Below are 13,108 nucleotides of genomic sequence, written 5' to 3' on the forward strand. Positions count from 1 at the left end.
GTGGTCTTATACAGTGCAGGTGGTAGTCATAATTTTGAAATAAAATCTGTGGGCATCAGTTGGTATTTTCAGAGATCCTACTTTTTACAAAGGAAATGTTTCACACAGACTCAAAAGAAAATGTAGTCTTAAAGAGCACTTTCATTTAGGATGGAATATTTGAGGAAGTCTGTGGGAGTTAGTATCCCATTTCTAGTATTTTAATAGGATTTAGGTCCTTAGCTCCTATGTATTCTCCAAAATCTCTCAGACTTATTTAGTCCCCAAGATTTTCAATGAAAACCAGAATCCTGCTGGGCGAAAACACAGACTAAGTGGCAATTTCTCCATGAAAGGATTCCATATATAATCACTTCAAACATCGGACATGGTCAAAGAGAAGCAATAACAGTTTGTGTAAAAATGCCTTATACCTACAAACCCTAGTGTTTTTTAAAATAATCATTTAGTGAACAGAATTATCTAATTCTGAATTAATCTTTGAGAAAAAAAAATTATTTTGGAATTAACTAAAGAATATATGATTCCTCAGGTTTCATGGCAGGTATACAAATGTTTATTGAAGAGAGAAGCAGTTAGGGACATAAATCCATGCTGCTTGTTGAGGCATAACTTACTGTTGCCCTTGGGAGGGAAAGACACACTGCATATGTGTGTGTGTGTTAATGAACACATATTTAATATACTGGCACATTTTACTTGCTACAACACTCAGGTTTTCGTTTTCCATTTTTATTTAGTATCCATTCCAATGGCACTTAATTGTCTATAGCCTAAGCACAGATGAGTTAAAGTGATCTGAAAAACTCTGAGCGTTAAATAGAGCTGGTAACAAATATCTGTGTTTATTTCATAACTACTCTGTACATGCATCTCAGAAGGAGCGTATTTATTATTGGTATATGATTCAAAGATTGTCATAATAAATATGAAATTATACTCCGGGGAAGAGTAAATAGAGATATAAAAGTCAGGAAACGCTGTGACGTGTGAATTATTATCACTATATATTAGTGGAAATTAGTTTTGTGTTTTGAACAGTTTTTCTTATTGATTTAGTTGTGAAGTGTATGTATTTGGCCATGTCTGGGCACTGCTGAACTCCACAAATTTCTGGTATCTTTCTACCCTCATCCTCTGTGCTGCTGTATTTGCTAATGCTTTTGAAATCCATGCTACCGAAAATTTGGCTGTTTAATGCCAGTTACCATACTTATGTGACTATAAATAGCATACATAATTAAATTACCAGGATGAATTTAAAAGACCTTTCTAGTGTCATCCTTCAGGTCATATAAACTGGTCACTGACTGGGAAACAAAATTCCACAGGAGAAGAGCAGTAGGGAGCCGGTGCCTTTCACTGAACACCAGATTTGTCCCTTTACCACAGATCTTCTTTTCCAGATCCGTGTTCCCCTGGAAGGGATATGTGCTTCAGGGACCTGAGCCAAAACACGAGCCTGTTCAAATATTCAGTGCATGAGGCAACACTGAGTATTCCCATATTTGGGGAAGTGTGCTGATTTTTTTCCTCATACTGACTATGATAGAGCTATACATCACGGGTGTTTGTGATGTTCATAACAATAACACTGTGTAATAATGGAGTATGTAATGAAGTAATAAATATCCTTTAGGATGTGAGACAAAGCCCAATAAATTCATTAAGTAGACTAGATTTCCAGCCACTAGCAGCAGACCTTGCACTTAAATCAGAATCACGACACGGGTTTCAGCAACTGTCCAGCAACAATAGAGACTAGAATATTTTTGGAAACTGACTTTAAAATGAGATGTTTGAATAAAGAAAATGTTCTCTCTTCTATAAATAGTAAGCATGAAGCTAGGCATAATAGACATGAATGTGAAAATGGATGCATCTTAGCATGTTTTTGCATCTCAGTTTGATTGCACATTGTGAGAGCTTGTGCCTTGATGCCTTCTCTCCCGGAGCCTCGCGATCACAGAAGCCGGTGCCGTGGCTGATGAAGCGAAGCTGCCCCTGCTGCAAGAGCAATTTGAAGTGAAATGCAAGGCACCAACCTCTTGCGGACTTTGGTACAAAATTTGGAAATTTCTATGCAAGTACTGCTCTTCAACACCACTATCTCACATTTACACATATCCACCTGAGCCTGCATTGCACGTGGTGGCAAACACAAAGTAAGGCTGGTGCTGTGGAAAAGGCAACAGGGTCAGACTGAGAAAGCTTTCTTCTAACCCCAGCTCAGCAAGGGGCTTCCAATGTGAGCCTTTCAGTTCATTTAGTCCCATATGTCCACACTCCAGCTGCAGCCTCAGACAGGGCACCGGAATGTGCTCGCTGGGTATTCAGACACACTGTATTGCAGAAGCCCATAAACAAACTGCCTCCTGGATTAAAAAAAAAAAAAAAAATGAATTTTTAGTTAAGTCTAAATGCTTTAATTTTCGTTTGGGTACATATTTACTGTTGTATAGGCATTCGAGGTCTGCCACAGGTTTGTTTGTGTGACTGCTAAAGATCTAAAACCAAATGTGCTTTTTTTCCTGTGCTTGAGGAAATACGGAGCTGATGTTTTATACGAAGACCTTCATCTTCCTGAAAAAACACTGGTGATCATCCACATACAGCTTTCCAAATTCTTGCCCATGTGACCACTACAGAGTGGATATGCAAATATAATGCATTGAGAGGACTTGGAAGTTATTGCATATTTATTTCCAGTTTGCTTTTCCAGGTAGATTCCTCCTACTGAAGATCAAACTGAAAGGCTGTGTGGAAGCACAACAGTAACTGAATGAATTCATATATTTTTCTGGGTGTTGCCAAAATGCTGGTTATAGAGCATACAAGCTGGTTGAATAATATAATTCACATGACATATTCTTCTGGTTTTGATATTATTTCTTATTCTTTGATCAATATTTAAAGTTCAACTACCTGTTCTTACCAGCAGATTTTTTTAAAAAAAATTTAACAAGCTAAAGAAATAGTGAAACAAATGTTTTCTCTTCTGTAAAGTCAGTATTGATTGATGGGTGTATGAATAATGAGCATTTCAGGGGAGAAGTTGGATCTACAGCAGCAGAAGTGAAAAGGAGACTTTGGAAAGGGCATGCTGGAAAGCTGGCATTGCTCTACCTGTGGAGTAACGACAAACGGCAGGGCCCTTAGTGTATCTGTGCTGGAAATCTTTTCATTAACTGGTCTTTTAGGTGTTGCGCTGCATATTATATGGGTGCACCTTATACATTTCCACATATTAATGTATACACCTGGACATCCTACATTCCCCTGCATAATCTCAGATGATGCCTACCTCCTGTTTTGTCTCATGTGTGGTCTTTTGACTGCAAAGAAGAGAAGTTGCTGCTCACTAAATAGATGAGGAAAACTTTTATAATTCCATGCTAAGTCAACAATTTTAGGTGCTGTTTAGGCCTAAGGCAAACCTAATTAATGAGACTTAAATGCAGAATTTGCTCAGCCCCCCAGGTTCAGTGGTACTGTAGAAAACTCCAGCTGTGATGATGTATTAGAGTCACAGATAGGACAAAATGAAGCATACATTATTCTTTTTTAATCTTCTATTTTCTGGTACAGAATAACACCCTCAGACTATGTTTTCAATGGTAACACTCAATCTGTTTCAAATAGAAATACAGTTTTCCCTTTCAGCGGGTTTCCTTCCTATTCCCATTTTGTACAATGGATAAATAACAAGGCTGAAAAGAATGCTTGTCAACTTTAATTTTGCCAAACATGTAAATGTTATAAAAATAACCTTTAGAAAAAATCCCCAGACAAACCAAAATATTTCCACAATTTAAGTACAAAGGTTACAGAGCTGAACAGACAAATTACAAACAAATAAGCACTGGGAGCCTGGAGAATCAAAATATTTTGCCATGGGGATCCTTCAAATGAAAGAGCTCAGAATGAGAAGTAAAACTGACTTTATGCAGACTTCTGTTGTCCAAATAAAAAGGCATGCGAACATACAAGGCAGCCATTGGATGCTTTTATTAGCTGCTGTTTGTGAAAATACAATATCCAAGACCTTTGGAGTCCTTCAAATTATGTATCCATGTCAGGCCTCAGGGATTACAACAGAGAACCAGGAGTTTGCTCACCAACTGCAGGATTGGATCCTCAGCCAGTGTGCTCAGATTTTACTGGGAAAATGTCCCTCTGAGTTAGGTGTGTTATTTTTTTTCACCAAGAGTTTTGACAGTGAAACATTGAAATTAATACATTTACGCTTATACAAAACTGCATTCTCCAGTTATAGCATTTTTCTATATAGAATTGTAAACAAACTATACGTCTAAGCTCATTTATATGAATACTAGAGCTGATAAGATTTTTAATATTTTAATTATATTGATAACAGTAAAACACGAAGCATGCATATTGAGAGTGCTTAAAATCAGACTAACTGATAAAAGGTATTCACAAAGCTGTTTTGTTACAGGGAAATCTGTTTGCTGCCCTTCTGTGGTAGCTATACGTTCACTGGCATCCCAATTTCTAGCAGTGAACAATGACAATATCTGCATTAACTTCTTGAATCTGTTTGCAAAGAAATAACAGAGCCAAAATAGATGAACTGAGTTGTTTTAACAGCTAAACAATGAGAAAAGCAAGGGTGTGGGGACTGATCCTTTTTTGATGCCAAACTGGAGATTTTTCATCAAATGTAAATTCATGTCAGTTATCTCACTACAGAGGTAGTCAAATAACCTTTTTAGTTCAATTTAATAAACTAAATTTTGGGAACGTAAGGGGCATTTATCTTTTTGAATGAACAGAAATTAATCATTTCTAATCGTAATTGTTCTTTCTGGCCTCAGTAGCAAAGGTGGTTATATTCCTAAAAAGTGGTGTCATATGTGCCATTGGTGCCAAGGGAGCCCAAGTGGCAGAGACTATAAATCAATGTACAGCCTGTTTAAAAGCAAGGGACAAAACCCATGAACATTGATTTTAAAACTGCTTCAGATTACTATTCTTTTATGATTAACTAAAGCGGACTTCAACTTCCCTTGGAGATTTCAGTACTAGCATGATAAAATTCATCTCTTTTAACTGACCAGTTTCAGTGAGTATTTATTCAGTACACTGTACATACATGGCACCATACAGCAAGCAGAAGGTCACTTGATTAATCCTTGCTCCAAAGGTGTAAGTGGATATGATCATATGCAATACAAAACCAATACATATTGATTAGCGTGACAATGCCCCACTGAACAGATGCTTCTTGAAAGGAGAGTGGAAGCCACTGGGCACAGGAGGCCTCCTCTGCCCTCTCCTGTGATGGTAAGGTAAACCAAGACCTGTCGCCAGAGTGCTTCATGGTTGCTGTGGTGTAGCAACACCCCCAGTGCCAACCTGGCTCAAATAATATTGTTAGAGAAAAACTTTTAGTGAAGTCCATACAGCCAGAGAGTCCCTGGACCTCCCAAGACTCCCCAGAGGACCCCAGTACCAAGGTTAGGTTACTCTCCCAGCCTGTGGTCATGAGTCACTGCTTGGCGTCCTTAGCTGTCCTCCCAGAACCAGTTCCTCCCAGGCTCATAAAATGCTTCTACAAAACAGAGATGAGTCTGTTTTACCCCAAAAGGACTGCTTATATCTGTGGCCAGCCCCAAACTCCATGCAGTCCGGGTCACTCATGCAGGCAACCACTGCGTGCCCGGTCTGTTGAATAAGGCAGACTAGCACCTCTCTGTGCCAAAGGCTTGTCTCAGGGATAGAGAGGGAGATGCCTGTTTGGCGAAGGGATGTTTACACAGGGATGCACGCTCAACCCTGACGGACATACCTGTTGAAACTGATTTGATCTCACATGCCTCAGCTCCCCCTGTGTCTGTCCTGTGGTGGATCCACACTGACATGTGGGGAAAAAAAAAAAACACAACAAAATGGCAAAAGTGTGAAAAAACCACATCCCTCTTATTTATTAGGAAGGAGGAAGTGTCAGATATGGGGGAATCATGTGAAATCATTGGTCAGGCAACAAAGAATGAACACAGACTAAGTGGGAATGGAAAGAGCAGCTAGACGATGCAAGGCGATCAGACGTGTCAGCTGTAGTGACTTTCAGGACGTTTATTTCTCAGTCAGTGAGGAGATCTTGTTCCTGGTGAATCCGCACATCTCTGAATCTGGAACTTCCTCCTAAGGCTTTCTTGAGCTAGCAAAACCTAATGAAGATTTTGGTGAAATACGCTGTCATGCAGAAAGGCTTTCTGCTGAAGCCGCCCGGGCCACACCAGTAGGAAACTGGTGGGAGAAGAAGAACGGGGTTACGTGTGCTTGGGCAGGTCCAGGGTGTGGTGGCCACAAGTGTTTCTCCTCCCGTAGCTCCCATAGCTACCTGTTGGGGTCTCAGTTAGCAAACCTACTTCAAAATCAGGTATTGTTCGATGCTTAAGCTTATTACAATGTTTGGGTCTTTTTTTTTTTTTTTTTTTTTTTTTTTTTTTTTTTTTTTGCCCCCAATTCACTAGAACACAATTTAGCATTGGAAAAGCTGCCATTATTCTGTATAACCTCTAGCTGCTGGCTGTTGTTCGTCTGCCTGTGTCACCGGGCTGATCAAAGCCTTGCCGGCTTCACTGGAAGCATCACTTGTGAGTGTGTCTGGAAGCGCTGCTTAATCACAGGGGCTCACCTTTCAGGGCAACGGCGGCCAGGAGAGCTTATAGCAATGTGCCCAAGAGTCGGAGTTAACCATTAGGAAGCTCTGGGAATCTTCTGCTGAATACAGGGGAGAAGGAGAGTGAGAGACAGAGTTTGAAAATCATGCAAGACTCGGGAAAACCCTGATTCAGCAAAACACAGATTCCTCTGCCTCTAACTTCAAGGCTGTCTCAGCTTAATAGAGCGGCTAAGCAGACCCATAATTTTATATACGGCAAATACCCCAGTCTTCCCTGAGACGGCTCGTGCACACAGAGTTGAGTACATGCTTAAATGCTTTGCTGGGCTGTGGACTAGCTCTCAGTAAAACAGTCTGGTTACCACATAGTCTTGTTCGAAATTCACAAACTGTGAAGGTAGGTACTTCCACTAATGAGCATTTACTCTTGAGGTGGTGTCACATGAAATTTTTTGCTTTTTAAATGCGGATGACAGATACTAAAAATCTGTTTCTCTCCACGTAGCATCTCTGTGGTACTACTGTGTGCTGCATACACCAGACGGTTCTCTGTGACCGCAGAACATTTTATCTGTTTTAGGTTTATTATCTGGCCCAAGAAGAAACAGAAACACCTTTAGGTTTGGTTATTACATTTCATAGAACAGTCTCAAGAACATGTTGAACAGGTTGACAGAGTTATATTTAAATATAATCAGGTATGGTGAACTTTCTTGTTTAAAAGTTTAGCTTTTGTAAAGATGTATTTATAAGCATTCGGTTTCCTGAAACTTTCATACCAAATGTGACACAGACACAACTCCTTCTGCACTCTCACACAATTCTTACTCAGAATTTCAGCAGAACCTCACCGCTGTTGTTAAGTTGTAGCTGTATTTTGTGGAAATGTGTTTTACTCAAAATTCTTCAAAACTCTCACGCCATTCTGACCTGCATTTCTCTGTATAAGCCTAATAGTTAAAATTTCTTTGGGTTCTTCAGTTTCAGCGTGAGCAATCTTGTTACTGAATGAAGAACATGCTTTGTTCCTGTGGAGACTTAAGTCTGCAAAGTCAGTGTGTTTCTTCAGTTCATCAAATTATGTATATTATTTTTTTTTGTAATATGAGTGGACAGGGCACATATCTGCAGTCTGTCACTTGTGAATTGTCACTCATTTTACTCAAATGATGTCCTTACTGAGGCAAGATAGTTCACTTTGATACATGACGCAGGAAGGATCCTGTATAAATTGCCAAGGAAAAACAGGATGAAAACTCAATCGTATTCTTTCAGCATGAGTTTCAGAGAATAAGGTTATTCTCTGTTTAACGTTTCCTTTCAGAATTGAATAAGGAACTTAATTAATTACGTTTAAACGCCATGTAATTTGCCTCTGCTCTGACCCCATACTCCGGGGGGCTCATTCCTGCTCTTACAGCGGTGCAGACAAGACCTGCCTTGGGAGCGGAGACGACTTCTCAAGCGCCGTTTCCTTGTTCCCCTCCCAGGATCGGCAATGCGCCGGGATGGCCACGGAGCCGCTGGAAAATAATGGCAAAACACGTATCTGGAAAGAGGATGAGGAAGTGAAATCAGACGGCTCCACCGCCCTGCGGGAAAGCGAAAGAAATAAATACAAATCCCCGAGGCAGATGGTGAGTGTAAACACACCGGAGCGGAGCTGAATCCTCCCCCCCCCCCCCCGCGTGTTTGCGTCTCGCCCGAGCAGACCGGGGGAGCTGCTTTGCCCGACCCACCCCCCCACCCGCGGAGCCCCGTGGGGTGCGGACCCCGCCTCACCGGCCCCGCAGCGGCGGGGGGGCAGCGCCGGCAGGTGGCAACGCGGGGCGGCACCCCCCCACACCCCCCCCCCACACACACACACCCGCGACACGCGTGTACGCACGGACACGGACACGGACACGCGGGGAGAGGCCGTCCCGCACCGCGCCGCGGGCACACGCGCCCCGCACCGGCACACGCGCGGAAGCGCCGCCCCGGCCCGCCCCGCCCCCGCCCTCCCCACACGCCGCCAATCCGCGCGCGCACACACACACACACACGCACACGCACACACGCTATACATACACATACACATGCACACGCGCACACGCCCGGCCGCGACATGACGGGCTGACGGACGGACAAACAGACGGGCTGGGGCGCCGCCGCTTCGGACGGATTATTCACCCCCGCGCCGGGGGGGGGGACGCAGGGAACGCGCACCCACCCGCGCACCCAGCGGGGCGGTGGCGGCGCCTCAGGGGGCCGGGAGGGTCCCCCAGCCCCCGCCGCCGGAGGACGGCGAGCGCCCCGGGCGCTGGAGGAGCCCGGCCAGGTAACGCGGTGTGTGTGTGTCCCCCCCGTCCCCCCCCCCGCCCCGGGCGGCAGCGCCGGGCTGAGCTCCCCGGCGCGGCGCTGAGGGGGGAGCCGGGCCAGGCCGCGGGGCGCCGCGGGGCTCCGGAGGCGGCGGCCGGCGGGGAGAGCGCGGCGGCGCGCGGCGGCAGCGGCGGGGGCCGCCTCGCCTCCCAGGTGCTGAGGGGATGCGGGGGGGGGGGGTGGCCCCGGGGGGGGGCGGGCGGCCCAACCCCTCGCCCGGCCTCGCCTTCCCCGCCGGCGGGGCGGCGGCCGCCGGCTGCCCTGCGCCCACCCGCGGCGCGGCTGCAGTGGCGGATCGGGGCTGCCGGTGCCGCAGCTCTGCGCGGATCCCCGGTAGCGGCGGGGATTAGGGAGGGCGGCCGGGGAGCCCGTGGTGGTGGTGGTGGCGGCGGCGGGGAGGGGGGACGGACACACGGACGCCGGCGCTAGCGCCTTTGTGGCGGGGGCGGTCGGGGGCTCGGCGCCCGCAGGTGACAGCCCGGGGCAGGGGTGGGGGCGGGGGGAGGCCGGGGGCGGTGGGGGGGCCCGCCGGGCCCGGCCTGCGCGGGGGCGCAGCGGGGGGAGCCGCTGCCGCGGCGGCTGCACCTCTCCGGGAGTCGGCTCCGGCCTCGCTGCTGCAGGTGCAGGGGGAAGAAGATCAGATGCTTTTTTGGCCTTTCTTTCTTTCTTTCTTTTTTTTTTAATTCCCCCCCCCCCCCCCCCCCCCCCCCTCTTTCTTCTCTCCCTTCTCTCCTCTCTCTTTCTCTTTCTTACACCCCCCCCGCCCGGGTTTTTTGAGCAATCTACAGTTAACTTGTGGGCACGGCAGGCAGGAGAGGGTTCCGAGGGGTGAATGGGTAGGGCTGAGGCACTGGCTGCCCTGTGTGGCCTTTGCCGTGGGGTTGGATTTGGAGGCAGGAGCTGGAGGATGCTGCCTGTGTTTTCCGAAATTGCATGGCACGCTTGAAAGTGGAGCAGAAGGTGATGGTAATGCTTGTTACGGAAGCGGTTCATGAAAATCCCCTATTTCCTCTAGGTAGTTTTTATGTTGTTTCTCCTGGCTGAAAGAGGTTGTCTTTCACTTTTGGCAAGGAAAAGAGCAGTGCTGCGAGTTGTCTTGCGAAGGAACGTGGTGGTTCTGCTTTTCCACAGAACCGGGAACCCCCACAGCTTTATGTCACCTTCTCGCCTTTGAGATTGACAACAGTAAGTGTCTCAGCATCGAGAAGAGAAACTGTGTTACGCTTTATTTTCTTATTGCACACCTTTATAGTTGAATGTAACTAGAAGAGAGACTCAGAATCTCCTCTTATCCTTTTCTACGCCAGATGTGTTTTTCTATCTAGTATATATTGCACTTGAAGTGTTAAACTCTCAAGGGGCATGGAGGTGGGGATGTGAGGCAAGGTCTACTAGTTACTTCAAACAATTCTCCTTGCTCATACTTAAGAAGGAGAGAAAGGAACATGTTGTAAAAGCAGCTGAGGAATATATAAAAGTGAAATATTAATGAACTGGAAAAGCTCAGATAGCAAAGACATTGCGCCTAATCATTCAGGAGGGTTCTTGCCCTCTTTACAACTCCTCATTGTATGTGCCTCTGTAGTACAAATGCAATTGGTATAAAGGACAATGATACTTGTATTTACCTAGCTAGAAGTAGTAATGGTACATAGTATTTTTTTGCATTGATGATCATCTCTGCAGTGGCTCGCTTTAGCTATGATTTTTGAGGCTGCTGTAGGGCAGAGGATTACTGCAAAAACAGTAAAAAATATTTCAAGTATGTTTTTTTTAGAAATGGAAATGGGAAGGGCTGACTCAGACCTGGAATAGCCCAGAGGAACAGCTAGCCTTAGAAAGTTCTCCTGGAGACATGGTGATGACTCTTTTCACCCTGAAGTTATTATTCATCTCTGGCATCCCAGATGGAGGGCAATGTCCCTTAAATAGGCACTACCTTCTAAATTCCCTAAATAGAAGGCAATATGTGGCTGTCCAGGATCTGCTGAAAGCATGTTGTACAAACAAGGGATATTTGCTGCACATCGGAGTTCCTTTACTCCTTGGAGTCTGGACTGCAATGGTCCCTGTAGTTTGAAGAACTTCCCAGGTTTCGTTTGGAGGGATACTAAGTGCAGCAGCTTTCTGTGGCAGTTTGGTGAGGGGAATTTAGTTCAGTGGGAAAGCTGTCTATCAGCCCGCAGGGTGAGGTCCTGGAGCCCTGGCTGTAGTCCCTGGCAGGACTTTTGGAATAACTGGCGCACACTGGCTTAAGCAGGGCCTGCATCTGGAGAGCTTGGTGCGGGCCTGAGTAGGGGTATAGACATGGGGACCTGTACCGCGAGGAGGACCTGGAACAACAGTACTTAGGTTACTTACCATGCCTGGGTTACAAGAGAGGGTGTTTGGTATTTAAGTCTGTTAGTTACAGAAGATGCTGAAAAAGCATCTTGTGTCTTCAGGTCTAAGCATATGGTTGTGTGAGAGCACGATCTGTCATGCTGCGTAAGCTGTGTGTGGTTGAGTTTTTCCTCCTTGATTCAAGCCTAATGCCTCACGTAAGCATTTGTAGTTAATAGCTGGACATAGAACAACTTACAATAAATTTGGCAATGTTTTTGTTCACTAGATAGAGTTTTTCATAAATTGCAAGAGAAACATAGAGATGTTGCTCCATCTGGACCAATTTCCGCTCCTCCATGAAAGTTAATGGAAGATACTATGGCTTTGCTGTATTAGCCCATCTGGAGGATTTGGAAGGTCAGAAATACATAAGGTTGACGTGTGTTTTTTTTATGTGTTGCTGTGAATTGCACAGATACAAGTCACTGGGAAAAGCACTTTGTCAAAATAAACTTAATGGCAGATTTTGAAAAACATAAAAATCTGCACATTCAGAGGACTTGACATTTTCATAGAGTTTACATTTCTGGATTCTTTTCACTTACTTTTGAAGATGTCCTAATATAAGGAGGCTATGTATTTACCAGGTGTTACAGACCTTTAAGGTTAAGAAGTGAAAGCTGCACAGTTGTTTTTCTGAGGTTGATTAATACAAGGAAAGCATGAGATGAAACAGCATTTGTGTGTCAGTGAAAAGAAACCTTATAGACACTTCAAGTCAAATTAATAAGCAGTGCATGTCTACCAGCTCGTTAGGGGGAAGAACTGAACTGTATCGCCTATCTTGCAGAAGTTACTTGTTATAAGAAGTTAGCTTGTTGTAAGATTCAGTGCCTCAGGTCTTTCTCCTTGTGAAATAGTTCTGCTGCAGTTGGAGGGGCTCATTACAGGGGGGGAGACAAAAGGAAATGGATACATAAATAATGGCAAGTAGGGACTGGTTCTTTTCCTGAGAAATAACTATGCAACTTCATCAGGTTTTTTTTCTTGTTATTGCATTTATTTGGCAGTTTTCTGCAATGGTAGTAAACCGGGTTACCTTGATAAAGTAAATATGCTTTTGTATTACACTTCAGCTATTGAGTGTGCTGGCTGTGTGGGATGGTATGTGCAATACAGAACTTGTAAGCACTTAAAATGTGTAGTGTGGTTTGTACTTGTAACATTTCATGTATATTCCTGTGCTTCAGCAAGGGCCTCTAACTTTGAGGTTATGGAAGGTGCGGCCATATATATTACATGCAGCTGCATTAAACCTCTATAGCTGTTCACTAGTTAAACATGTGGTTACTCGTACTTACTGCTTTTTGTCTTGTTCTCACTGTACTACACGGCACAGTGTATCACTTGGGTAATATAAGCTCACACACTCTTGTGACTGAAGACTTGTAGTATCATTTCTTCATTGTATGGCATCAAAATGTTAATGGTTCCTACAAAGTCAATTGCTTTTACCTGAAACATGATCTGTCTGGTACAGCATAGTTGTTTTATAATAACATGCAATGATAGTGTAAGGAAGAAGAAACCACAGGCAAGCAATAAATAAAAGCAGAGAAGTCCTGGATGTGGAAAGGGCAAGAAATTTTTAAAATGTGCAGTGTAGTCTGTTGCATGCATTTGTAATTCTGCACAAAAACTTAAAAAAAAAAGACCCCAAATACATAATTGAGGTATATTATCAGATCTGAATGATGATGTTCTAAGTTG

General features: G+C 44.6%; 1 protein-coding gene and 1 long non-coding RNA gene across 5 annotated transcripts in view; one reads left to right on the top strand and one right to left on the bottom strand.

Moving 5' to 3' along the window:
• Window positions 1–5,922: 5,922 nt before the first annotated feature.
• On the bottom strand, window positions 5,923–8,588 carry LOC116963260. 2 transcript variants are annotated; one of them, XR_006167026.1, is made up of 3 exons: window positions 8,541–8,588; window positions 8,004–8,201; window positions 5,923–7,874 (listed from the first exon to the last, which is right to left on the bottom strand). It is a non-coding gene; the product is annotated as an uncharacterized LOC116963260 (long non-coding RNA). The 2 variants fall into 2 exon arrangements; XR_006167027.1 differs by lacking the exon at window positions 8,541–8,588 and adding an exon at window positions 8,520–8,533.
• A 128-nt stretch (window positions 8,589–8,716) lies between these two features.
• CCSER1 (coiled-coil serine rich protein 1) overlaps window positions 8,717–13,108 on the top strand; it is a 452,482-nt gene continuing 448,090 nt past the window's right edge. The window contains exons 1-2 of one of the 3 annotated variants that reach the window (XM_042808390.1): window positions 8,717–8,972; window positions 10,029–10,198. The gene's annotated coding sequence lies outside the window, so the exon portion shown is untranslated. The remainder of the gene's footprint in view (window positions 8,973–10,028; window positions 10,199–13,108) is intronic. The other 2 variants (XM_042808391.1, XM_042808392.1) reach the window with 2 other exon arrangements.

Source organism: Tyto alba, unplaced genomic scaffold (genome assembly GCF_018691265.1).
Source record: "Tyto alba isolate M040663 unplaced genomic scaffold, T.alba_DEE_v4.0 Super-Scaffold_6, whole genome shotgun sequence".
Taxonomy (NCBI): domain Eukaryota; kingdom Metazoa; phylum Chordata; class Aves; order Strigiformes; family Tytonidae; genus Tyto; species Tyto alba.